General features: G+C 44.2%; 1 protein-coding gene across 3 annotated transcripts in view; it reads right to left on the bottom strand.

The window, feature by feature from the left end:
• Window positions 1–15,677: 15,677 nt before the first annotated feature.
• Window positions 15,678–24,922, bottom strand: part of LOC112544622 (trophoblast glycoprotein) — a 28,094-nt gene continuing 18,849 nt past the window's right edge. The window contains exons 6-7 of one of the 3 annotated variants that reach the window (XR_012902589.1): window positions 22,452–22,554; window positions 15,678–16,489 (exon numbers count right to left, since the gene is read on the bottom strand). The gene's annotated coding sequence lies outside the window, so the exon portion shown is untranslated. Of the gene's footprint in view, window positions 16,490–20,860; window positions 20,999–22,451; window positions 22,555–24,922 lie in introns of those variants that run through there. The other 2 variants (XR_012902587.1, XR_012902588.1) reach the window with 2 other exon arrangements.

The following is a 24,922-nucleotide window of genomic DNA, read 5'->3' as shown; positions in this document are numbered from 1 at the left end:
GACAAACTTGGTTGTTGTGCTGGTGGCGAGAATTATATGAACTATTTGTCCTCCAGGGACTGAAAATGAAACCCATAGCTGCAAACAAAGATGAAGCTGTACTTTCACTGAAGCTGCTAAATGGTTCTATAGACCACAGCAGCTGATCTCATGAAATAACAGCTGGCTGGGAAATGTGTAACAGCTCTCTTAGGAATGGAATTTTTGTTCAGATGTTCTTCATGGATAAGTCTTCTCAGTTACACTGGCAAAAGTGCTATTTCAGGTTTGCATGGATCTGTTGAAAGGTAGATGGGTACAAGGGCAAAGGTGACCTTCTTAAAGGAGTCATTGACTAAGTATAGTCAGAAACTAGGCCATTCTTGGGACATAACTCAACCCAATTATTGTTCTGTTTGTTCAGAGACCAAACTCGTGAGATGTGACTAATTTACCCTTGTCAAATTGAGTGCAGTTTGATATGACAGATCACAAGAAGGGGCAGATGATGCCATTAACATTGTATTTGTTACATGAGGTGGTGGAACCTACAGTAACAAGCACACACAGAGATTTAATACTTAGTCTTTTATTTCTTGCATTTAGGAGTATTCTTTCTAGGAGGAGTTTAGTGATAGAGGATTTATTACTTTTCAATATGCTAACAGTTTACATTATTCCCTCCCCCCCAAAAAAAACCCCTCCCCAAACAACCCTGTTATCTCTTTAGAATAACAGAATACAGAAACATTAATTTGTTTTAAATAAAATGCAACTCTGTGACAGCATTACAGCTTACAGTCCCTCTTAAGTCTTTTTGAATCAGAAAATGGTTAGTAAACCCCCATCTTTTATATACAAATGTGTCATTTGAATTACTGTATTTCCAACAGACTTTTCCTACATATCGTTCAAAGTGTTATTTAGCGTAATTACTAACATAGTTTAAATAACACATCAATCTTATTTTTTAAAATAGGGTATATTATGGTTGATCGGTGATGAATAGTCAATTAATATGGCTTGCTAGAAAGATGCATTAAGAAAGTATGCTGTTTACTATAAACCTCTTTTCCTCAACACTGAATTCTCTCTCTCCATCCCTGAAATCAGAAAGCCAATGATCAAAAAAGGGGATAAAATTAAGTGAGCTGACTTCAGACAAAAGGCAGTAAGACCTAATTCTTTAAACCAGAGGTCTCCAACCTTTTTAAGTACAAGATCACTTTTTGAATTTAAGGGCAAAGTAAGATCTACTTCAAACCCAAATATCCTTGCCCCACTTCCTTTGTGTCCCTTCTCTGCCCCCGCCCACTTACTCTGTCCCTCTCCCATTTTCCCTTCCTTTCATCAGGCAGGGGCAGAGGCTTGGGCTAAGGGATTTGGAATGTGGGAGGGGTTCTGAGCTGAGCCTGGGGCAGGGAGTTAGGATGCAGGAAGGGGTTCAGGGTACAGGCTCTGTAAGGGAGTTTGGGTCCAGAGGGAATACGGCTGGGACTTGGGGTGCAGGAGAGGGTTCATGACTGGGACAGGGCTCCAGCTGGAGCAGTGGGGCTAAGGCAGGCTCACTCCTGCCCTGCACCACTCTTAAAAGCAGCCAGCAAACTCCCTCCATCCCAAACCCTGTTGTGTTTTCCCATACCCGGTTCTGTGGAGATAGAATACAGAGTGGAAGAGGGAGCACACCGACATCAGCACCCCCCACCTCTCCCTTCCCTACTCTGTACCTCATGAGGCTCCTGGGGGTCAGGGGCCAGCTCCAAAGCAAAGAGCAGAAGTGAGCAGCAGTAGGGGGAAGAGATAGCTGAAGTGCCAGCGCTGATAACCTCTTGGCCAAACCAGTCAGAATCATCTGTCATAGGCTTCGAGATATACCAGTGGATCCCAACCTACTGATTGGTGAACACTGCTTTAAACAGTTATGCATTGGCTTAATTTAACTCCCATGAATAGTCCCAATGCCAAGTGTGTAAAAGTTTTCAGGATGAGTGTTTAAATTCTCCAGGCCTTTTAATAGTACCTTAAAGCACATAGGGTATGTGTACACTACAGAGTTAGTTCGAACTAACGGACATTAGTTCGAATTAACTTTCATAGGCGCTACACTAGCGCTCCACTAGTTTGAACTTAATTCGAACTAGCGGAGCGCTTAGTTCGAACTAGGAAAACCTCATTTTACGAGGATTAAGCCTAGTTCGAACTAGCTAGTTCGAATTAAGGGGTGTGTAGGCCCTTAATTCGAACTAGTGGGAGGCTAGCCCTCCCCAGGTTTCCCTGGTGGCCACTCTGGCCAACACCAGGGAAACTCGTCTGCCCCCCTCCCGGCCCCGGACCCCTTAAAGGGGCACGGGACGTCTACGGTGCCCGTGCCAGGTGCAAGCCTGCCAGCACCCAGCCAGCAGACCCTGCACCTGGCACGGATCGAGCCACCCACCCGATACCCCCCAGCCCTCCCCCTCTTCCCGGGACCAGGCTGGCGGCTCCCGGGAGCTTGCCCGGGACTGCAAGAGGCGGGCACCCGCCTGGGCTAGTGCGGACATCGATGACCTCTTCCACGATCTCCGCACTAGGCACAGGAAAGTGGCCGTCTAGGGCAGGAGAGCTGCCAGCCTGGCCACCCAGGAGCAGGTGTGCAAGAGAATCAAGGGGGTCCACTGAGATCCCCGACCCTGAGCCCTGAGCTTACAATGGCCGTCCTGGGTCAGACCTAAGGTCCATCTAGCCTAGTAGCCTGTCTGCCGACAGCGGCCAACCCTAGGGACCCTGGAGGGGATGGACCGAAGACAGTGACCAAGCCATTTGTCTCGTGCCATCCCTCTCCAGCCTTCCACAAACCTTGGGCAGGGACACCACTCCTACCCCCTGGCTAATAGCACTCCATGGACCCAACCTCCATGACTTGATCTCACGTCCCTTTAAACTCTGTTCTAGTTGTAGCCTTCACAGCCTCCTGCAGCAAGGAGTTCCACAGGTTGACTCTTTGCTTTGTGAAGAACAACTTTCTGTTACTAGTTTGAAGCCTGCTACCCATTCCTTTCCTTTGGTGTCCTCTAGTTCTTCTTTATGGGAACTAATGAAGAACTTTTCTGTATGCACCCTCTCCACCCAACTCCTGCTTTTAGAGACCTCTATCCTGTCCCCCCTCCATCTCCTCTTTTCTAAGCTGAAAAATCCCAGTCTCTTTAGCCTCTCTTCATATGGGACCTGTTCCAAAGCCCTGATCATTTTAGTTGCCCACCCCTCTCTCAGCCTCTCTCTTCCCCTCTCCCACCTCCTTTTCCCAGTCTCCCCCAGTTTTGTTCAATAAAGACAGATTCCATTTTTGAACACAATTGTCCTTTATTTTGTACATCAAGAAAAGGGGCTAGGGAAGGGTAAGTGGAAGGAGGTGAGGGAGGAATGGGGTACGAGCCACCGATGGGAAGGACTGGGCTGGCTCTGCGGGCTTCTGGGGGTGGAAGCTCTCCTGCAGCCCCCCAATTGCCTCCTCTCCCCAGATGGCAGCCTGCGGCAAGTGCAGCCGGTCTGATGGCCGAGTGCTGTGATGTGCCCAGTGTGGGTAGTCCGGGCACTCCAAGCCAGGACTGCTTTGCAAGCGAGGCACCCCTGAGAACTGTCTGTCCGGGGTGGGGGTCGGGACCCTTTAAGCACAGCCTTCGGCTAGCCTGAGACAGCATGTCCGCGCTCTAAGTCCTCCTCTGATGCCCTGCCGGCACTGCTTCCGGCCATCCTTAAGCCCGGTTCAGGGTCCACTTAATGTGGACATCCTAGTTCGAATTAGCAAAACGCTAATTCTAACTAGTTTTTTAGTCTGGATCCGTTAGTTCGAATTAGCTTAGTTTGAATTAACGTTGTAGTGTAGACATACCCATAGGCTTCACCTTGAAATGAGTAGTGATGGGCTGAGAGTATGATATTTCATTAAATATTTGTTTTGAGAATTAGTTGTTAGTAATTTTTGAATTTTTGTTGCTGGCATTTTCTATTTACATTTTACATTTAAAAAAAATGTAATTTATATATTAGAAATATGCATCTGTCTGTCAATCCATATGAGTCTGTTTGTTCAAGAACTCCTCCTAAATGGTAAGTGCTAGGATCACCAAATTTGGTATGCAGCTTCCTCTTCTCCTAACTTAAAGTAAGTCTAGGGTTTGGGCTGTGCTAGAAAAAAGAGAAAGATTTGGAATGGGACTGTTTTCCATAACATAAAAAGGGAAGGGGCTGTTTAGAGGGATGTGAAGAAATTGGAGAAGATCCAGGGAAGACCAACAAGAATGATTAAAAGTCTAGAGAACATGACCTGTAAAGGAAGACTGAAAGAATTGGGCTTGTTTAGTTTCAATCATAGAACATTAGAACTGGAAGGGACCTTGGGTATGTCTATACTAGCCCCCTAGTTTAAACTAGGGAGGCTAATGTAGGCATTCAAAATTGCAAAGGAAGCCCGGGGTTTAAATATCCCGGGCTTTATTTGCATGTTCCCATCCGGTCGCCATTCTGAAGTAACTGCCCGTGGCTACACGTGTCAGAGAAACGGTAATTCAAACTAAGTCCTTAGTTCAAATTAACTGTTACTCCTTCTGGAATGAGGTATAACAGTGAATTCGAACTAAGGACTTAGTTCAAATTACCGTTTCACTGCCGAGTGTAACTGCGGGCAGTTACTTCGGGCTAGTGGAATTTCAAAATGGCGACCGGACGGGAACATGCAAATAAAACCCAGGATATTTAAATCCCGGGCTTCATTTGCAATTTCGAATGCCTACATTAGCCTCCCTAGTTCAAACTAGGGGGCTAGTGTAGACATACCCCTTGAGAGGTCATCGAGTCTAGTCCCCTGCCCTCATGGCAGGACCCAGTACCATCTAGACCATTTCTCATAGATGTCTGTCTAACTTGCTCTTAAATATCTCCAGAGATGGAGATTCCACAACCCCACTAGGCAACTTATTCCAGTGTTTAACCACCCTTACAGTTAGGAAGTTTTTTCTAATGTCCAACCTAAACCTCTCTTGTTGCAGTTTAAGATCATTGCTTCTTGTCCTATCCTCAGAGGCTAAGGAGAACAATTTTCCTCTCTCCTCTTTGTGACACCCTTTTAGATACCTGAAAACCTTATCATGTCCCCCTTAGTCTTCTCCATTTCAAACTAAACAAGCCCAATTATTTCAATCTTCCTCCATAGGTCTTCCTTCATTATAGTAGCCCCATCTAAGTTATATTTGCCTGGTTTATTGATAAGACTACATGCGAGACTGTTTCAAATGCCTTACTAACGTCTATGTATGCTACATCCACAGCTTCTCCTTTATCCACAAAACTCGTTATCCTATCAAAGAAAGCTACCTGATTGGTTTGTCATGATCTATTCTTTACAAATCAATGCTGGCTGTTACCTATCACCTTATTATCTTCCAGATGAATTCCTTAATTACTTGTTCCATTATCTTTCATGGCACAGAGGTTAAACTGACTGGTCTGTAGTTTCCTGGGTTGTTCGTATTTACCTTTTTATAGATGGGCACTATATTTACCTTTTCCAGTCGTCTGGAATCTCTCCTTTCTTCCATGATTTTTCAAAAATAATAGCTAAAGACTTAGATACCTCCTCTATCAGTTCCTTGGGTATGCTAGGATGCATTCCATCAGGCCCTGGTGACTTGCAGATATCTAACTTTTCTAAGTGATTTTTAACTTTTTCATGTTAACTTATAAACCTCATTTTTTGAGGAGTAACGTTAGTTCAAACCAAGGGATTTGGTTCAAACTAACACATCCCAGCGCGCACTTCCTGGTTCAAATCAGCTGTTGAGCGGAGTAACGCGTCGGCGAGATCATGCTAATGAAGCGCGGGATATTTAAATCTCCGCTTCATTAGCAATTTCGGTCGCCTACATTTGCATCCCTATCTCAAACTAGGGAGCAGATGTAGATGTACCCTCTAGGATTTCATGATCACTTTCACCCAAGCTGCCTTCCACTTTCACATTCTCAAGCAGTTCCTCCTGATTTATTAAAATCAACTCTAGAATAGCTTCCCCCCCTAGAAGCATTTTCAACCTTCTGAAATAAAAAGTTGTCTTCAATGCAGTCCAAGAATTTATTGGATAGTCTGTGCCCCACTGTGTTAGTTTCCTATGTTTAGAAAAGAGAAGACCGAGAGGGAACATGATAGCAGTTTTCAAGTATCTAAAAGGGTATTATAAGGAGGAGGGAGAAAAATTGTTCTCCGTGGCCTCTGAGGATAGGACAAGTAGCAATGGGCTTAAACTGCAACAAGGGAGGTTTAGATTGGACATTAGAAAAAACTTCCTAACTGTCAGGGTGGCTAAACACTGGAATAAATTGCCTAGGGAGGTTGTAGAATCTCCATCTCTGAAGATATTTAAGAGCAGATTGGATGGACTTCTATAAAGGATAATCTAGACGGTGCTTGGTCCTGCTGTGAGGGCAGGGGTTTGGACTCGATGCCTTTCAAGGTGCCTTCCAGTTCTAGTGTTCTATGATTCTGAGAACATGGAAAGGGAGGTGGTGGAGGGACATTATATTGCAGAATGACCTTTGGGGCAGCCGCACCAGTGGAAGATTGGCCAGCAGGGGCTGGAACTCACCATCTTGCTGGCCAGTTGATTGGGTAAGTGACCCCTCTTCCCCAAACCTCTCTCCCCGGCCCTTGGCCATAGTGCCAGAGAACAGAAGGGAGGGAGGGAGAAAAGGTTGTGCCGGATGAGGAGGGAGAGAGAAAAGGCTCCTGTTGCATGGTGCAGAGAAAGCCCTGCCATCCTCCGGGAGGATCCATAACCTGTCCTACCCCAGCTTGCATGGCCTCTCCCCTCTACTTCCTGAACTGGGACCAGGGAACACCATTGGGGCCAGCCTATGTATCCGTCCCCTGCTCTGGGCTTCCCCAGGCCTGGCCTCCTGGGGACAAGCAGGTGGGTGGCCTGCGCTCTCCCCCATTGCCCAGGCCACCTCCAGGGAGAAGCCAGTGGCCACCCCCAACCTATGCTCTGATCTCCCCTCCCACGAGCTTCCCCTCCTCCCATTTCTCTGCCCTGATTCTTGCACCCCCATCCTTACCCTGAGCCCTTCCTCTCCCCCAACTCTGACTTGCACCCACTGCATTTCCAGCCCCCTGCCCTGAACCCCTCCTCAGCTCCCCATGCTGACTCCTGCACTCCCCCACATGCCTCCAGTCTCTTGCCCTGAGCCCCATATCTCTTCAAGGCCCTGTCCTAACTTCTGCACACCCCACACTGCCAGTCACCTGCCCTGAAGAACCTGGGCAATGCTAGGTAAGTCTTCTAATTCATGGTTAAGTTCATAGCTAAAGAGTGTTCCTTGGTGACAATCTGGAACTGAGTTTAAAAGGGTAAGGTGTCCCTTCCTGTTAATGGGAGCTTGCTAGATCTTGCTAGAGAGCTGTGGCTGCATGCTATCATAAATTCATCGATGGCCTGAGTCTTTCCATTTCATTCTAGCCAGGATTTTAAATTATTTTATACATTACCTGGGCTATCGAGTCGTCTCTTTTGCTTCTGAAAGGTCCAAAGGCCTGAAAATCATCTAGACTATCTCTAATCTGTAAATTAGATCTGCTGGACCATTCAGAGCCATCATATGGATCTGCATGAGACTAGCTGATTACCAGGTGGTAATGGATCATTATACATAAAAGTTTTCTTTTATGGAGCAAAGTCCTTCATTTTATGGACAGTCTTCCAGGAAATAAAAGGAATAAGCTAAGGCCACTTGTTCAGGAAGACCATGGTTTACAAGCTGCTTATGACAAGTGCAATAAGGCCACTCATTCTGTTGTATCTCCTTTAATTCTTGATAGGTCACCTTAGTTATCTATGCCCTGCCTTCTTATAAGAAGCCAAATAAAAGTTCTGGGATTTCCTTTGTTTGAGGACCTACCTGTAACTGTAACAATGGATAAAACTCTAGGAAAAACTCCAGCTGGTGACAGGGCCCCGAGGAAATGTGTTGGAAGAGAGAAGGTGGAGGGAGTGTGCAAGGAACTTCCTCAACAACCTTTGTGCACACCAAGAACACACCTCACCCCAAAAAGGGGCAGGGAGAAAGCAGAATGTGGCACTGCCTATAGACCACACCCAGCGTACCACAAAGTATGCTGCTTCTCCTGAAGGGATGTCATTTCTAGGCGGGCAAAATTCCTCCCAGTTATTTCTCAGGAGCAGAGAGCAGAATATCTCCATACGGCCTTAAACTTCAGGTTGGTGCCTACGTGGAACAGCAGAGCCTCTTAGAAAGCAAGCCCATCCTTTGCTTTGCAGCTCTTTCATATAGCTGAATTTTATAACTCTTCCACTCCAGGAGACCATGTTGTGATATTGGCAAACCCATAAGAACTCAACAAAAGGCATTACAATTATATCAGGACAATTGACTTGTATTTGAGTATTAAAGAGATGTACTAGACCAGTAATCACTAACCCATTTGTTTGCAGTAACAGAAATTAAAGGCAGAGGCTAAATGTTTGTCTGTGTACCTATGTCCTCCTATTAGAAGTTTACCAAGTGTAACCAAATAATCTTTTAGATGCTAAATCCTTGTCATGCCTTAATTGCCTTACATTATGTATGTGAACTGTCTTCAGTTAACCTTAAGATCAAAGATGTGATACACTGCAGGAACCTAATACTATTACCTACATTGTCTTCAGTTTATCTATCCCTATTAAAATGAATGACCTGCTGTTGCCTTATGTAAATGAGCGTAACTAGATTACCTGTGCATGCATTGGAAATTGAATGTTAACTGCAAAGTGGTGGATCAGTGTGTGCCCAAGGAAGAAAAATCCTGACACATGCTGTGCTCAAAACAATTGACAGCCTGCTTCAGCCTGTAAAAGTGAAACCTCTGGTCTGATCAGAGGGACTTTTGCAAACTAGCCGACTCGTACATCAGTGCTACAAATCTGATAGAAGGACCTTGCAAGCATTTGTAATGTACTATGTATAAAATCTTTTAATCATCCATTAATATAGCTTCAGTTTTATTAAAGACTGGCTGACAGTGATATTTGGGTAAGAGCTGAACTACATATAAGCCTGGGGTATCTGATCTTTCGGGATTAGTAGAACCTCATACATGGTGAACTGGGTTCTCAATAACCTCTCCCTACATTAGACCTGTTTGCCTAGATAAGAACCAAGATCTGGAAAGCTTAAAAGGGGACTGTGTTTGGCCTCTTCTTAAGCTATCTGGTACTACAGATGTTCTTTTGATACTATTTGATGACTGTAATGAAATAAACTACTAGTTTTCAGGCGCTATGTGCCCCATTTCTTGCAGTATTCCTTTAGCATGGGTCATTTCAGGCACCCGGTCAGACCTGTCACAGTGAGCCTCCAGTTCATCTGTTTTGCCGGTTCAGCAGCCACACACAGGTAGTCTTGGTAAGTTAGATTTTCATGACCCATTAGCATTGATAAAGACCATATTCCACTACAAATTTTCCTCCTCCTCTAGCACCTTCAAAGTAAGAAGTTTGCAGAACTTCAGAGAACCACAGGCCCACCCACATGGAGGGGGAAAATGGAGCAGCTGCCCTGGAACCCTGTGATTCAAAAGGGCCTGGAGCTCCCTGCTGCCACTGAGACAGTGACTGGAGTTTCTGGCCCTTTAAATTACCACCAGAGCCCTGAGCAGAATGCTCTGGGAGGCGCTAAGGGTTGGCTGGAGCTGGGGGAGGGAGAGGGATGCAGTATGGTCTGGATAGCCATGTGGGCTGTCTGCCCTCGGGCCACTCCTTCCAAGACCACAAAGCCAGCATTCTCCCCACTCCTTTGATCAGGGCACTGGCAATTCTGTCAGACCCCTGGAGAACCAATACATTCCATTTCCATCTCCTTCACCTTTTAGGGACTGGTTAAGATGCAAGTCCATCCGTTTTTCAAGGATTCCTCTCACAAGATACTTGTGAGGAAAGAGGATACATGCTAAGTTTGGGAGCCACAGTGAGTTCCGAAGACATAGTATAACAATATTATATCTTTACTATTTTATTTTTACTATCTATGCTTCCTTTTCTACTTACTCCTTCCCACCCCTGAACAAAAGGCAGGAACTCTTCATCTTTTTCTCAGACACACACAAATGAAACCAAGACTTCCTTTGGAGCTTGATTAAAACCAGTCTCAAGTAGCCTAGTACTTTAAAGATGAGAAGTCTCCAGTTTGCATCCCAAGCTTACTTTGTCCTTGAATGATTTTCACTTTTGGAATTTTAGAAGACTTTGGCTTTCATCAAGGAAATATATTCTAGACACCATATTAGGGAGCCCATAGAAATAGTCTCATTGGGTGGAGTCAAGGTGTATGAAATTTATCTCCTAATTATTTCCACTATGGCTACGTCTACACTACGAGTTTTCTCGGCAAAAAATATGCGAATGAGGGATTCATTTGCACGAGTCGCTATCTCATTTGCATATTTCTGCCAATCCGTTTTTTCTCTAGGGTTTTTGTGTAAAAACAAACAGAGTGGACATTTTCTTTTTGCACAAAACCCCCTTTTCCCGCCAGAATCTTATGCCCCAAAAAAGGAGGTTTATCAATCTGGTGGGAAAAGGGTTTTTTTGTGCAAAAAGAAAACGTCCACACTGCTTGTTTTTGCACAAAAAACCTAGTGAAAAAACAGATCGACAGAAAATATGCAAATGAGCATGACTCATGCAAATGAGTCCCTCATTAGCATATTTTTTGCAGAGAAAACTCGTAGTGCTGACATAGCCTATCAGTGCATTTTCCAGGCAGAATAGAAGAGATAAACCAAGTGGGAAAATCCATTTAAAAAAGATAAATTGCAAATAGAATGGAAAACGCTTCCTGTTTTCACCTGTTGATGGGTAGTGTCATGCCTCTATCTCCCTGGACTCATGGATTCTTACAGTAATCTAATGGGGTTGGCATGTTATTAAAATAATTCATCAGATGACTAAAGGCTCCTTCTCAGTGACCTCTTCTGGTGCATTTTTAAGTTCTGCTGTTACAATTACCTCCTGGCAAGACAGAATAGTGTGAGGAATATTGCATGACAGCCATGTATGTTTCTATCAGGACTTACAGTTTCTCGTTGTGTTTTTTCCCCTGAGCATGCTGCCTCCTCCCCCCTCCACATCTCTGTTTCTTTAGCTGCGTAGAAATAACAATAACCTACATCCCAGCCTCCGGATAAGTGACAATTGGTGTCCTGATCTGTGGGCACTTAGTTGAATGTCCATATCTGATATTTCTTCCCTTTTTCTTCACTATCAGTACCAACCATGGTGTCTTTCTTCTCCTGCTTCAATACAGGTGAATGTTTAGGTGTATTCATTGGATTATTTTTATTAAGATTCACTGTATTTTAGTTCAGTTGATAGTAAAAGAAATGGGATATTCTGATATGGGGCCCGGACGCAACGGGGTGGGTGGGGCCACTCACGTGACATCAGGACGACGTCACGCCTGGCGCTGGGAGCAGCGGGTAATTTAAACGCTACTCTGCGACGGGGGGGAGGGGAGGGGAGGAGAGGCGTGTGTGTGTGTGTGCGCTGGGGTAGGCATACGCCAGTAGGACCCCCTGTGAGGCAATGGGGACCCAAGCCTGTAGGAGGAACCAAGCGGCCGAGCTGCTGGAGGCCAAGTAGGCCCCGGGCAGGGGCGGTAGGACCAGTAGGGGAGAGGAAGTAGCCCAGGACAGGGCAATGCAACGCCCGCGGGCTGATGGGTTTCGGTGGAGACCCCTGTCAGCCGGGTAGGACTGTAGAAGGTCCATGTCCTTAGGGCCCTCGGCTGCGGCACGTGAGTGAGGGTGGGCCAGGGTGCCCCTCTGCACCATTCACCCTCAAAGCAGGGAATACCCCAGCTGCAGATGGGAGCTCTGCATGACTAAGGACCTAGACGGACTGGCTGGAGAAGCCATTCTGCAGTAAGACTACGGGTGAGGTGCTGGGACATTTGGGACAGTCAAATGGGCTAGGGCAAAGACTAGACAGGGGTTAGACCCAGCCTGGTCACAGGCTTGTGAGGGGCATTCCTGGGGTGTAACTTAGAACTCTTTAGTGTAGAACGAGGTGTATTCAGAATAGACCTACCAGTTTGGGACCCATGGAGAAAATAAGCACTCTTACCTCCTTACTTCTGCCACTTTCTGGTTTGCTTCGTGGCTTAGGCATGAGTTAGGTGCCTGCATGGCAGAAAACTAAGCATCTAGTGGCTTTTTATAGTGAAAAGGTAGGTGCTGAGTGAGTTTATGTGCAAGCAGGGGATTTGTGGATCCCAGCAGATCCTAAATCTAGAATCAAGGCACCTAAGTCCCTTAATGGATCAGCATCTATGTATATGTAACATTTCTCTTAAACTACTGTAGCTGGACCCCAGTTCTCCACTCTGTAAAATCAGAAGCTTACATGAAGACAAACTTCTCCAAGGTGGGGATTATTTATTAGGGACACAGAATGTAACCCAGGCTAACCTAGAAAGGCAGTAAGACTCCAATATCCTGCTTGTTGCCTTTGGGTAGACTACTCATACACGAAACAATACAGAACAAATAAAAACAATGCGGCATAGGGCTCAATTCCCCAAGCTTCCTGTGGCAATAGGTAGGGGAAAATATACTTTCCTGTAGCCTCCTTCCCTTCTGCCTACTCTTTATAAAAAGTACAGGCTCTTTAATTAAAAATCCACTTGTGTGAGTTTATTATGCACAGTTACATTTGTCATAGTGCATCAGACTCCCAAAAGGATTAACTATTTTCTCTGGAATTTCCTGAGCAATGTAAGGTTCTCCTTTGGGTCTAGCTTCCCTTAACCCTCAACCTCCTATCCCTAAAATCTAGCACTTGAATGGCTTTAAAAGATTATAGGAAAATATCTTAGATATAATTATTTTAAACTAGGGAAGATTTGGTGTTGCTTGTTTTTTAATGAAAATGTGGCAGAGTATTTTCTATTCCAGTTCTTGTCTTTTACCAGTTTATATATATTTATTTGTGTGTGGTGGTTTTATTTTTGCTTTGATGTCTTGGTTGACACTGTCTTTCAGGAAGACCGGCAGTCCTTAGTCTGTCCGTGCGCTGCAGTGGCAGACTGCAGCCCACAGTCTAGCCCAGGACTGGGCAAGATACCTCTCATGAGCCAGTTCTGACCTGCCAAGCCACCAGATCCGGATCTGGATCTGTCCCGCGGATGCCCCTCCTGGGACTCTCAAGCATATAGCAGCCACTGTTTTAAATGTAGGGCTGCTCCATGTGACTCTCTACTCTGGAGGGAGAGGGAGACTTCAGGTGTTTTCCCTGCCCCCAGCCCAATCCTCAGCTCCTATCAGTCAGAAACAACTGGCCAATAAGAACTGACCCTAGCCAATATCTCATCTCCTATTGGCCAGAAACAGCCAGCCAATACAAGCTGAGATACTGGCCTGGAGGATGGAGGCAGCACAATCCTCTCCCCACTCCTGGAGTTGAGAGCCAAATGGAAGGAGTAGGCTGTATTTTCAATGTTCTTGGGGCTGCAGCAGGCAGAGAGCCTGGCCTGCTTCAGGGGTGCTGAAGGCTGGGAGATGCTTAGGTAAGCGCCTCCCAGCCAAAGCCTGCATCTAGCACCCCTGCCCCTTCCACACCCTAACGCCCTTCCCCAAGTCACCTTCCAAATCCCCTGCACTCCCATTGCTCCACGTCCCTCCAAGACCCTGTACCCCCTCCCACACCTCTCCCCCAGGCCAGAATTTTCTCCTGCACCCCCACTCTCTCACTGACCTACACCCAATCCCCTGACCCAGGTCACAACCCCCTCCTTCACCCAAACACCATCTAAGACCCCACACCATCTCCTGTATGCCAGTCCCTTATCCCGTGCACCTTTCTGCACCCAACCTCCACCCTAGATCCTGCACCCCCTCCACAGAAAAGTGTAGCCCTTGGCCACTTTCCAAAATCTTGGAGTGGCCCCCCGCCAAAAATTATTGGCCATCCCCGGTCTAGCCCCTCCCTTGGAGGCAAACTGCAGTTCTTTGCTAGCCACTTCTTTCAGCTGCTGGGCAGAACATAGGCCCACCCACTAGCCTGCACTCAGGTACCCTCAAGTTGCAGCTCATACACTCCCTGTACTATCTGCCTTCTTTGAGCCGCTTCTTCATAGCCCTTGCATCCTCTCAGCCCTTTGTATCAGGGACCCAATTTCACTGTTATCACGACAAGGTAGAGCTCTCTCTACCTCCCCTGACTTTGCCCAGCACTGTTCTGCTCTTGGTGCCCCCTCAGGCAGCCAGTCTTTCCCCTTTGTCTTTGGCTGTGTCTACACTGGCCACATAACCCGTAATAGCTATGCAAATGAGAGAAGTCAGAATAGGGAAATGCGCGGGGGATTTAAATATCCCCCGCGGGATTTAAATAAACATGGCCGCCGCTTTTTTCCGGCTTGGGGAAAAGCCGGAAAAGAGCGTCCAGACTGGTGCGATCCTCCGGAATAAAGCCCTATTCCGGAGGGTCTCTTGCAAGTAGGAATAAGAGATCCTCCGGAATAGGGCTTTATTCCAGAGGATCGCGCCAGTCTGGATGCTCTTTTCCGGCTTTTCCCCAAGCCGGAAAAAAGCGGCGGCCATGTTTATTTAAATCCCGTGGGGAGCCTGTCTTTTGTGCTGCAGAGCAGCCCTTTATATCTGGTCAGCTGCAGCAAGCTTTCTCCTTATTGACTCTCAATAAGCTCATCCCTAATTGGCTGGGTTATGCACAGACTCCTTCTGCCCTGTTTTAACCCCTCCTACACCAAAGTGGGGAAGCTGCCTCAATAGACCTCCTGGGATCTCTGCCCTAAATTCAGTGTGGTGACTTTCTAGGTTATGTCCGAGGAGGCCCAGAATGAAAGTTGCTTTGGGAATGGAGAGAGAGATTTTCAACCTGCATATGCAATGTAGAATTAAACCTTGTATTGGATCTTTAACTGAGAGGCTTCGGACTTTTAACTACTAAAAATGTAAATGCTAACAGTGTAGTAGTACAGCTTGGGCATGTAATCAATTCCTAGCTTCTTCTGTATTTAAAGTTTTCTTCTGGCACAAATATGTTGCATTTCTGTGTGGCTGCTTTGTTAAAAGCATGCATTTGGAGGGGCAGATAATCGTTGCATTTAATTAGATTCTTCTGCATTCAAATTTTTATTTGTATTTTAGGTTTGGTCTTATTTTAGATCAAGAGAAATCCCTCCTCTTTATACACTGAAATTATTCAGATGTTTATGGTTAAGTTCACTGAACTGTCTCATCCTAATGATGCAAACCAAATCACCAAGTACACTAGTTCACATTTCAAAGGTGACTCATGAAAGCTAGCAATTCATCATGGGATCCTTTGCAGAACTATTTTTGGTCTGTTCTCAACACACAGCCTTACTGATGAATCCCAGGTGTTGTAGCTCAGAGCAAAGGGAACGTGTGAAGATTGCCCTGAAAGAAGTGAACATGCTCATTAAAAACGATTTCTGGTAAGAGTTCTGGCAGTTGGAACTTCTCCTTGTTGTGACCTGTTTCCCCTTTGCAATGTCACCAATGTGTTTGAGCATAACGAACAGTAGTTCATTGGGAACACTGAGGAAATATCAGACGTAGTTTGGGGATTGCTGGTTGATAACAAAGGAACTGGACATCTGTTTTTAAATTCATAGATATTTATTTAATTTTCACAATTGATATTTCCCACTTATATTCTGCTTACTACTGAGATTTTTGTTTGTAAGCATACAAGACAAATGGCCTTCTTTAATCAAATCAATTTAAATGCTTCATCTCTGCAAATGAACTGGAATATGATTTCTTGGTTAGAATTATTTTTAGATGCACTTTTTAATATGATTAACCTCAGCATAAATTGGAAAGAGACTTTAGACCCCCTCTCATCAGGACACTGGAATGAAAGTTGCAGTCAGATGAAAATAATTGCTGGAGGTCTCAAATTTCATTTACATTTGCATAATTTTGGTATATTAGACAAAAAATACCCAACAAAATTGAATAGAGAAGATCCCCAGTTGTGTGATAAATGTCAGTGAGAAGTGGGGCATTTTTTGTATAAAAATGTAACATGTCTGTGAGTGTGGGGGTTATTTAGAAAAGTATTATATAGGAGAATGTAATCAAACTCTCCTACAAAGACATTAAGAAGCAAATTTTAGGCATACTATTACTTGTAAATTTATATATTACTAAATTCCAGAGTTCTTAGGAAGTATAGGCAGTTCAAATACAGAAACAGGAAAAATTGCATATTATAGCTCAATATAATTTTTGAGTGAGAAATTATTGGTTTTATGTATTTGAAATATATAAAATGCTTTATCTTGCAATTTATAAGTTACCACACAAGTACTTTAAATGAAGCAAGATGGAATTACTACTAGCCTTCTGTGATCTTTTCTTTCTTGAATTTATATGATATGTTTCTTAAGAGTGAAGCATTCGACAACAAATGCAGATGCTGAAACTTCCTCCCTGGAAGCCCTGTGAAAAGAAAGGTTATAAATGTTTTAGATCGCATCTCGGGGTATTATGTTGTTTCCCCAGGAGGCCAAGTCTTCAGTGAATAACTTCCAGTGTTGTAAGTTAGCTAGCTGCTTCCTCACACTGACTTTAGCAGCTGAATATTCTTTATGCTATCCATGAAGTAAGGTGCTAATGAGGACAGCTTTATATGATACTGAGAACATGTGTGGCCAAGATACATTTGCTGAACTTTCTAGCATCAGTATTTTCTTGTAAATCTTAACTCTTCTGATAAATATGGATAATCTTTATAAAGATCTTATATCTTGTTATTAAAGCCTAAATAGTCTTTATGTTTGTAAAATATATTTGTAAAAGTAAACTTAACTTCATAACACTCTACATGGCCTCCCCCCTGCCATTAATATTTTGCATTTCTAGTGCTTCTGCACAGATCTGCAGGAAAGGAAAATAAAGCTCTTTAATCTTTTTGCTGCAACTGGCTGCATATAGTTATCTCACTGGGTCTGATGCTCCAGTCACTTTTCCCTGCAAAATTGGAATTCAGGGTTGAGTCCTGAGTCTTAGAATGATGCCTGCTGCACAAGCAGTGCTCTTAAGGCAGAGGACTCACCTCGTGTCTGCATAGCTATGCTCTCTGGAAAATTGAAAGAGCTGTATTGACAAGTTCCAGATAGTGCTGCACCCATGTCCCCTTCACAGTAAGTAATGTCATATAGCCTGTGTGGCCAGGAGTTATTTGGCACTGTCCTCAAAAGCTCCCTCCTCAAACCTTCCAATTACTACCCATTAGTTATACCACCTTCCGGAGAAGGGGCCAGTGTAGACGTAGCCTGTATGTTCTGTGTGCTGTAATATTTGTACTGAGAATACACTTACGTTGTAGAAGCTGTTGGGTGTGGGGGAAGGGAAGAGAGAGAGTGTGTGAGCTAGAGGTTTTGATAGTGGCATTTGGAGCTTTTGGCAACTACAGGCAGTCCCCGGGTTACATGGATCCGACTTACATCGGATCCCTACTTACAAACGGGGTGAGGCAACCCAGCACTAGCTGCTTCCCCCCAGCAGACCAGGGAGATGTGAAGCTAGCGCCCCCTCCCCAGTAGACCAGGGAGACGTGGAGCGGCTTTTCTCAGCAGACACCTCAGCTTGAGAATAAAGGACTGAGGGAAGTGAGGTGTGGGAGAATAAAACTGAGCTCTGGAGAAATGTTTGGCTAGAGTTTCCCCTACAATATGTACCAGTTCCGACTTACATACAAATTCAACTTAAGAACAAACCTACAGTCCCTATCTTGTACGTAACCCGGGGACTGTCTGTAGTAAGTCATGGGAGGATGTTTTTGTTGACATTCAAAATGCATCTCTGGTTTTATGTACAGGGGACAGAGGTGACTTTAAACTGATGGGATGGGGAGGCCTCTTATTTCATCTCAATATCTGCCATGCCTTCCTACAATGATGGATAAGTAAATTATTTTGATAATAATATTATAATAATTAGTAGTAAATAGTTAATGATGATGGCCTTCTACACACGATTAAGCTTCAGAGTTAATATGTGCTGTTAATGGGCAAGCCTTATCTTAGAGATATTGCAGCAGGCTGTCTACTGATTCAAGCATACTTCACTGCCTGTGTCTACATTTGAAGCTTATTCCAGCAACCATAAGAGTATATATTTTTTAAAGAAGGTTAAGATTTTCAATCCTAATTGTGCAGCAGGCGAAAAAGAAAATAAAAAGGATTATGAAGCTCTATCTTGTGGTTCCAAAATTGCCTTAACTCATAACCATTTCATGAGGCTTGATATTGTACAGAAAAAATATCAGCAATAACTGTTGTTCATATCTATACAAATAATTACCCAACATTTGCGAAATAATCTAATCAAACACCGAGTAAGAAGTATATACTAGCATCTGAATTGTACTTATCATATAAAGAAGTATATTTACATAACTGTAGAAAGACACATTACATTATATGAAATGAGCAACTTCTATAATGGCATGTTAATTTGTCATCAAAAGAGAGACCTTGAAATGCATGTAACATGTTAGCATAAAGCAAAGTACATACAGATATCGAGCTGATATCTATTTTTTACTAGCAACTAGCACTTCTGGTCACAATCACAGAAGTGGCATGGCATGCCAAAGATGGTGTACTTTTGTCAATCACTTTGGCAGTTCAAACAGGTCGTTTTTTTTAGTAAGGTTCCAGAGATCAAAGTCAAAGTTGTTCATGTATAGTGGTAATTCTGATATGGCGGTTCACATACCCTATAAGCATCTAGGCTATGAGGCTGCTGTTAAAGTCCTTCGCTGAGAGATGACATTGAAATCTATAGTTTAATAGCAATACAATTTGGTGGTTCAATGGAACCTCTTCATAGACCCAAATCCTTCTCCTGCACAGAGATTTAAGTGCAATAATCAGGCTTTAAAGAAGTATTCTCCAAAAGAGTTAAACTCTGTAGGCTACAGAATGCCATCAGACAGCATGTCTACACTACAACGTTATTTCAAAATAAGTTATCGTTATGATCATCATGGAGCATCATAGAGTGGTGGGATGGCCAACAGCGGCTCCAGAACTTCCACATGCAGAAATAACGACTCCCCAAATAACTATTTTGAAATTATGCATCCACACCTCAAATTCCCATCAAAATAGCACAGAGCTATATTCAAATAACACGTCCACAGTGATTGGAGCCTGAATAGCATTTAAAGCCCTCTGGAAGCACTCCAGGCAGGGCATCAGGACAGAAATCACTTGCTATAGTTCCTGCCTGAAGCTAGCTGAGGCTCGTGCTTAAAGCGGCTCCCCTCTACATCCACGTCTCACCTTTGTCTACTTCTTTAAGGAACAGCAAACATCACACCATGTGCTGGTTGCCCTTGCGGATGCCACAGCACTCCTACCATGAAGCCAGACCTGCTGCAAAGCAGTCACCAGATGTTAGACTTGCTGCTGCAACTCCTGGCGCAGTTTATGCAAACTGGCCTCATGGCACTGCCTGAAGACTATGACCAGCCTGGAATGGGGGACCTCTTCACCCATGCCTGGGCACTCCTCATTCACCACAATCCCTCCTTCCTCCCCACACTAAGCACCTCTGCTTCTGGCATTGGGAGACCAGTACCGACTGGTGTGACTGATTGTTATGGAGTGGTAGGATGGCCAGCAGTGGCTCCAGAACTTCCACATGTAGAAAAACACCTTCGTGGAGCCATGTGAGTGGCTCATCCTTGCTCTCAGGTGATGGAACACTCACATGCGACCTGCCATGCCACAGCGGGCACTTTCCTGCAATGGCATGGACATCCCAGGGGAGCCTCGTTTCCCCAATGTCCCAGGAACCTGTGGAAAAGAGGGGGGATGGGCTCAGCTTCCTTCTGTGCCCCATACACACTGGTTCTGACAGTGGTAGCATCCCACAGGGAGAGAACTGTGTTGGGGTGGGAGGTCTGTGTGAGTGGCAGATGCCACTTGCCAGGAAGGGTGGTACAGGGTTTCCCTCCACTTCTTCCCCCCAGCAGGGGATTGGTGTCATCCACCTTGCTGTGCTTGACTGGGAGTGGATGCTGCCCAGAGAGCGTGGACATGAGCCTGTGCCATGTGAAGCACTGCTGTGTGTTTCCTGATTGCAGCCTCCTTAGTGGTGGCTTGTGGTGGGAAGGTGTCCCACCACGGAGTCCGGAGTAAAACAGGCCTCTCCAGAAACCTTATGAGGAGTGACAGGTTCCTGTGTTGCAGCTTCATGGGGCTCAGTGTTCCAGACTGGAACTCCACGTGCACAGACTGCTGTGTGATCCACAGGCTGAGATAGCCAAGCAAGGAGGTGCCACCTCTCGCAGCCCAACCGCCTCTCCCTATGTGCATATATGGAAAGTAAAGGATCATTCCATGAGGATGCCCTCCTCTTCTCCCCCCACCAAGGGTTTCCAAGTTGGCTGCTGGTGTGCTTGCAGTTGTGGGGGCTCGGTGGGAGTGCTGGGGTCTGCCATGACAGCAGGGAAGGCTGTGCATGGTCCTGCTGTGTGGCACAATGCGACCCGGGACCACAAGCACTTCTCCTTCTGCCTGCTCTTTGAAGGCTGCAGGGAAAGGGAAACTATAGAGTTTTAAGGGGTGTAGACAGAGTGGCCACCAGGGCAGCTGTGAGAAACCCTGGAGGCCAATGTTTTTAAAATAAGCACAGCTTCACAGTCCACAGTCACGCGTTATTCCTCATGAATTGAGGGTTTACTATTTCAGAATAAGAAGCCTGTTACATCAAAATAATTTAAAAATAATGGGCTTCCAGTGTAGATACTCACCTTATTTCAAAATAACATTGTAGTGTAGACATGCCCAGAGAGACGCTGTGACCATTAGTATACTTCAGTCTCTGCCCCCTTAGCCCCCATTTGTGTGAATTTGACTGTTGGATCACATACTTCTTAGGTGAAATTCTTTGGCTTGTTAGATATATGAAGCTTCAGGCAGTAGCCGAGTTAGTCTGTTAAAGAAAAAACAACAACAAATGGTCTGGTAGCACTTTATAGACTAACAAAACATGTAGATGGTATCATGAGCTTTCGTGGGCACAGTCCACTTCTTCAGATGACTGGTCATCTGAAGAAGTGGGCTGTGCCCACGAAAGCTCATGATATCACCTACACGTTTTGTTAGTCTATAAAATGCTACCAGACCATTTGTTGTTTTTTTAAATATATGAAGTCAGTGTAAATTAGCATATTGATTCCTTCCAGACTTAAAATCTATGAATGTGTCCCAACCCCTGGAACACACATAGGTCTATTGTGTAGGAAGGGTGTAGAGATGTCTTTGCTTTCTGCAGCCTGTTCCCTAACATCCTAAGTCTAACAACAACTGATATGTGTGTTGAGGGAGTGTAAGGGGAGCCACATTTGGTCAGAGGAAGGAGTTTTTTTGGAGAACAGCTTCATAAGCAGAGGTTAATATCTTGAATTGTAATTTACACACTGCAGAGCATTAAAATAAAATTCTACTTCACAGCAATAATAGTCTCAGTGTAAGTGTGTTCCACTTTATATTGCAGGCAAACACCAGGCAGGACCATCTAAACTTCACTCTGACATTCTCACTCATCCAGCTACAGAAGAAAGAAGAAACTGGGGATAAGTGAATTTGTCCATATTTGATTACTGCTTCTCTTTCCTTCCAAGCCAATATATGAGACAAAACAGAAACATATCCTTTTTCCGTATAGCCATGATGTCCTGTGTTTGTTACATTCTTGTCTAAGGGCTCGTCTACACTGGCCCCTTTTCCGGAAGGGGCATGTTAATTTCAACTATCGTAGTAGGGAAATCCGCGGGGGATTTAAATATCCCCCGCGGCATTTAAATAAAAATGTCCGCCGCTTTTTTCCGGCTTTTAGAAAAGCCGGAAAAGAGCGTCTACACTGGCCCCGATCCTCCGGAAAAAGCGCCCTTTTCCGGAGGCTCTTATTCCTACTTTGAAGTAGGAATAAGAGCCTCCGGAAAAGGGCGCTTTTTCCGGAGGATCGGGGCCAGTGTAGACGCTCTTTTCCGGCTTTTCTAAAAGCCGGAAAAATCGGCGGACATTTTTATTTAAATGCCGCGAGGGATATTTAAATCCCCCACGGATTTCCCTACTACGATAGTTGAAATTAACATGCCCCTTCCGGAAAAGGGGCCAGTGTAGACGTAGCCTAAGTGTATAAAGAAAATAAAAGTGAGTTTGCAAATCCCATTTACAAGATAAATTAGATAAGCTAGGATTTCCTTTGTGACTGAATTTTTAAGGATGGTTAGCAGGAATACAGGAGACTGAAGCTATAATAATATAAAATGTCCAATATCTGACAATGTACATGTAATATACAGTAACTAATCTGATTTTTTTTAAATTCCCAGTAGAATGACAAATGGCAATATACAGTACTTTATTGCATAAAAACAAACCTTTCTGATGAGTCAAAGGTGACTTATTTTCATGAATTTCTCTAGTATGGAACAGACTGTAAGATAGGTGAATCATCTGTTCTTCTTGAGCCTTTCTCCTCCTCTACAAATAAAAAGGTATGGCCATTTATGTCAAGTGATAGATATTTCTTCATGGAAAAGTTAATCTCTAGTCTACAGAAGAAGATGCATTTGCATGATTCGTTTAGTTGTGGATGTGCAATGGAAACCTCCCCCCCCCTCCCCAAACCCATTAGGAAAGAACTAGGAATTCCATCATTTGTTCAAATAATTGTGACTACTTATCAGGATTTGCTACAATTATTTTTAAAGGCAACATATTGCGATTTGGTTTTGAGATAAAGGACAGCTCCTGTTGTGTTTGTCTGGAATATGTGTATCTTGTTCAGCTATTATCTGCTCTACACATTGTATCTACTCATTTAGGACCCAGCACCACCCTAAGATCTGTCTGCACAAGAACATCTGTTCTCATTACGATAGATACAAAATTAGGCCCTGAGATCTTTATGAGAATGTAAACGTGGGATAATTTTGAAAAAAACAGTACTGAAAGGAAATTTATCTACCCGGTGCAAATGCCTATATAAGTGTCTTTGGCTGTGTCTACACTGGCATCCCTTCCGGAAAAGGGATGCTAATGTAGCACTTTGGAATAGGCAAATCCGCGGGGGATTTAAATATCCCCCGCGGTATTTGCATTAACATGGCTGCCGCTTTTTTCCGGCTTGGAGATAAGCCGGAGAAAAGCGCCAGTCTAGACGTGATTCTCCGGAAAATAAAGCCTTTTCCGGAGGATCTCTTATTCCTACTTTCAAGTAGGAAAACTTGCTTTCAAGTAGGAATAAGAGATCCTCCGGAAAAGGCTTTATTTTCCGGAGAATCACGTCTAGACTGGCGCTTTTCTCCGGCTTACCTCAAAGCCGGAAAAAAGCGGCAGCCATGTTAATGCAAATACCGCGGGGGATATTTAAATCCCCCGTGGATTTGCCTATTCCAAAGTGCTATATTAGCATCCCTTTTCCGGAAAGGGGTGCCAATGTAGACACAGCCTTTGTGTATATAGGTGAATTCCTAGTGCTGAGAGAGGTAAACTATTGTTTACCTATTGTTAACGGCCAGGCACAAAAGCTTTTGAAAGATGTGGAAGAACTAAAGCCTAGCAGTATTAATTACTCTTATGCAAATACTTGAAACTTAACTTCCTACAGTCTCCAAGAGCTATTGACCCAGATTATTCCTCTGAGATCTGTGCACAGAAGGGACCATTCCGCACAGATCCTTTACCTTCTGAGCAGAAAAAGCTCAGGTGCCTCCATTCTCTCCCTTTCTTTAGGCTTCATGGAGACTTCACCATGAATTCTGTACTGGGTGGCTGACAGGGCCAGGAAAGATGTAGTCCCCAAAAGAGAACATAGCTGGGGCTCTATCTTTCATGTGTAGTTTTCCCAACTAGGAGTGACTGGGACTTCTTAAAGGTTTGGGAGACTCTAATGCAAGGCTATACTTTTAAGTACTTTATTTGGAATATCTTGATTTTATAATCTTAAATTTCACTTATTTTGCCAAGCACGCCAAGTGTGCGTGTTCATCCTTATTTTCAGTCTTAGAAGTTTTATTATTTGAGGAAAGAGTAGAATCACAAGACTGGAAGGAATCTTGAGAGGTCGTTTAGTCCAGTCCTCTGCACTCATGGCAGGACTAAGTGGTATCTAGGCCAGGGTTTCCCAACCTAGGACCTAAATATGGGTTGCCATTACATTTTAAAAGGGTTGCCAGGTGTCTCCCCAGGTGGCTCTTAAGGAGCCATTCACACATTTTTTGAATTGCCCTGGTTCACCAAGTCTACCTGAATTGTCAAAATGGGTCCCCATCTGGAAAAGGTTGGGAACTGCTGATCTAGGCCATCCCTGGTAAGTGTTTGTCTAAGCTGCTCTTAAAAATCAATGATGGAGATTCCACAATCTCTCTAAGCAATTTATTCTGGTGCTTATCTACCCTGCCAGGAAGTTTTTCCTAATATCCAACCTAAACTACCCTTGCTATAATTTAAGCTTCTCATCCTATCCTCAAATGTTAAGAATAATTTTTCTTCCTCCTTGTAACAACCTTTTACACTGAAAACGGTTATGTCCCCTCTGTTTATTCTTGAAAAGAGAAGACAAACACAATTATTTCAGTCTTCTCTCACAGGGCATGTTTTCTAAACCTTATTTATTTTTGTTGCTCTTCTCTGGACTTTCTCCAATTTGTCCACATCTTTCCTGAAATATGTCACTGAGAGCTGGACACAATGATTCAGTTGAGGCAGAACAAAATGAAACAATTACTTCTCATGTATTACTTACAATATTCCTGATAATATATCCCAGAATGATGATTGCTCCCCCCCCTTTTTTTTTGGCAACATATTTGGCTGGCTCCTATTTGCTTTGTGATTTACTATCACC

This window comes from Pelodiscus sinensis, chromosome 3 (genome assembly GCF_049634645.1).
Source record: "Pelodiscus sinensis isolate JC-2024 chromosome 3, ASM4963464v1, whole genome shotgun sequence".
Classification (NCBI taxonomy): Eukaryota; Metazoa; Chordata; order Testudines; family Trionychidae; genus Pelodiscus; species Pelodiscus sinensis.
This window is presented reverse-complemented; position numbering and strand designations above follow the sequence as displayed.